Genomic DNA, 2,761 nt, shown 5'->3' with positions numbered 1-2,761 from the left:
CACCAGGTGGCTCAGTTGGTCATCTCAGGTCATGATCTCAAGGTTTGTGAGCTTGAACCCTGCATCAGGCTCTGTGCTGACAGTACAGAGCCTGCCTGAGATTCTCTCTCTCCCTCTTTCTCTGCCCCAACCCCACTTGCACGTGTGCCCTCTCTCTCTCTCTCTCTCTCCCACCCTCTCTCAAAAAATAAATAAATGAATGAACTTTAAAAAACAGAAAAATAAATATGTGTTTGAATCAATGCAGTTATATGTGGAAATTAGGAAATGCATTCTAGAAAATATCATGTCTCAATAATTGGATGTGAAAGTCGAAAAACATGATGGAGAGTTAGATTACTCTGATATTTCTGTCCTGGATGACCAAGAGGATGACATTTCCCTGAAACATAAACCTTCTTTCATCTGGAAAGTATTTATTAAATCCATATTATGTAACAGAGCCTGTGCTTGGCACTGAGAACATAACAGAAGCAAAAGCATACATGGTCCCTACCTTACTGGAACATCTTGTGGATGAGAAAGATATTCATTAAATAATCAAACAGATGTAAAATTGAAACTAATAAAAGTGTGCTACAGCAAGCACACGTAGCACCTAGATCTTGGTTACTAATACCTTTCTCCAATAAAAAGAACCAAGGACTCCTTGGAGAAACAGCTGCTTCTAGGACTGGGGTAAGGAAATATACAAGATAAACCAAGTATCTTAGCACCAGAAAGTAAAGAAGTGCCAAATACATTAGCTTCAAGCGTACAATACAGTGATTCAGCAAGTCTATGTTACACCGTGCTCACCACAAGTGTAGCTAACATCTGTCATCATACAACACTATTACAATGTCATTGACTATATTCCCTATGCTGTGCCTTTTATTCCTGTCACTTATTCATTTCATAACTAGTGGCTGGTATCTCCCATTTATCTTCACCCATTTTGCCTATCCCTTAAGCTCCCTTTCCTCTGGCAACCATCAGTCTGTGTATCAGCTAGATTTAAATAAAAATAATAATTTTTTGAAAATGCTAGTTGCTATAAAGGGAAGGTGACCTGTGTGCTATGCAAGCTCTGTCTGCTGTTTTTTGGATCCACTTTCATCAGTCCTTACCATTCTTGTCAGACCCAGCCACCAAAATGGTGAAACAGATTAAGAGCAAGTATGCTTTTCAGGAAGACTTGAACAGTGCAGGACTACCTAAACTTGTAGTAATTAACTTATTAGCCATGTTATGTGGACCTGCCTTGCAAAAGGATCAAGTTTTCTTTCATTGTCTCTCTGATAAGTATTCCAACATCTCATTCCTTGAAGTAGATGTGGATGACCGTCAGGATGTTGCCTCAGAGCGTGAAGTCAAATGCATGCCAACCTTCCAGTTTTTTAAAAAGGGATAAAAGGTGGGTGAATTTTCTGGAGATAATAAAGAAAAACTTGAAGCTACCATTAATTAATTAATCTAATTATGTTTTCTGAAAACATAACCAGCCATTGGCTATTGGAAACTGGTAATTTTTTATTTACAAAATGGAATGATCAAGTATTAAGACTATATATGCAACTGCCATCCGATTTTAAGTGACAATAAAATATTAATTCTGCCCTTTAAAAAAAAGAAGTGCTAAAAATGAAACAAAACAAAATCCCACTATGATGAAGTGTCAAAATTACACAGGAGCCAACTGAAAGATTTCTCAATGGCCAAAGCTGAAATAATTTAAACAACAAAAGAAATAAAATAATACTAAAACATATTCCAAAGTATAAATTAAATATTCATGAGTCCATGGTGATATAAAAAATAATTGAATAAGTTGATAAATGGAGAAGAGCTAGCTTCTCATGCAGATACCTTAAATGAAGGAAAGCATAATACTTAACTCCTTAAGTGAGGGCTGCACATATTGACTTCTTAACAAAGAGGATAGTATGGAAAATGGGGGGAGAAAAATCATTTTACAGTGTAGAAACCGAACAAACACTACTTTAGCCAGGTGATCAAGGTCAACATCAACTATAATAAATCATGTAGATCATGTGTTGCCTTGATATGATGTGATGAAAATGCCATTTTACTTCTGTGGTTTTGCTCCCCAAAATCATAATTCCAGTCTAATCATGAGAAAAACATCAGACAAATCCCAACAGAAGGGCATTCTACAAAATACAAGATGAGTCTTTCTCAAAACTGTCAAAGTCACCAAAAACAAAGAAAGTCTGAGAAATTGTCTCAGTCAAGAAAACCCTACAGAGATGTATATCTAAACAACTAAATATAGCTTGGCATTTTGGAACACAAAAAGGACATTCGGTAAAAAATAAGGAAATCTGAGTGAACTACACATTTTAGTTCATAATATATGTATATTGGTTCATTATTATAACTAAGTTTCCACATTAATGTAAGATGTTAATAATAAGGGGAAACTGTGTGAGGGTGGAGGTATATGGGAACTGGCTGTACTACCTGCTTAATTTTTCTGTAAATCTAAAACTGTTCTAAAAAATAAAGTCTAGGGGTGCTTGGGTGGCTTGGTTGGTTGAGCATCTGACTCTTGATTTTGGCTGAGGACATGATCTCACAGTTCATGAGATCAAGCCCTGCATCAAGCTCAGTGCTGACAGCACAGAGCCTGCTTGGGATTCTCTCTCTCCCTCTCTCTCTGCCCCTACTCTGCTCACTCTCTCTCTCTCTCTCAAAATAAATAAATAAATAAACATTTAAAAAAATAAAGTCTATTAATTTTTCTAAAACTTCTCTAAAG

At 36.3% G+C, this 2,761-nt stretch overlaps 1 pseudogene; it reads left to right on the top strand.

Annotated features, from left to right (window-relative positions):
* Positions 1-1,135: 1,135 nt before the first annotated feature.
* On the top strand, positions 1,136-1,459 carry LOC125157900 (thioredoxin-like; annotated as a pseudogene).
* The last annotated feature ends 1,302 nt before the right edge of the window (positions 1,460-2,761 follow it).

The sequence above is a fragment of the Prionailurus viverrinus genome, chromosome X, assembly GCF_022837055.1.
Source record: "Prionailurus viverrinus isolate Anna chromosome X, UM_Priviv_1.0, whole genome shotgun sequence".
Classification (NCBI taxonomy): Eukaryota; Metazoa; Chordata; class Mammalia; order Carnivora; family Felidae; genus Prionailurus; species Prionailurus viverrinus.
Note: the sequence above shows the minus strand (reverse complement) of the source record. Positions and strands in the feature narration are given on the sequence as shown.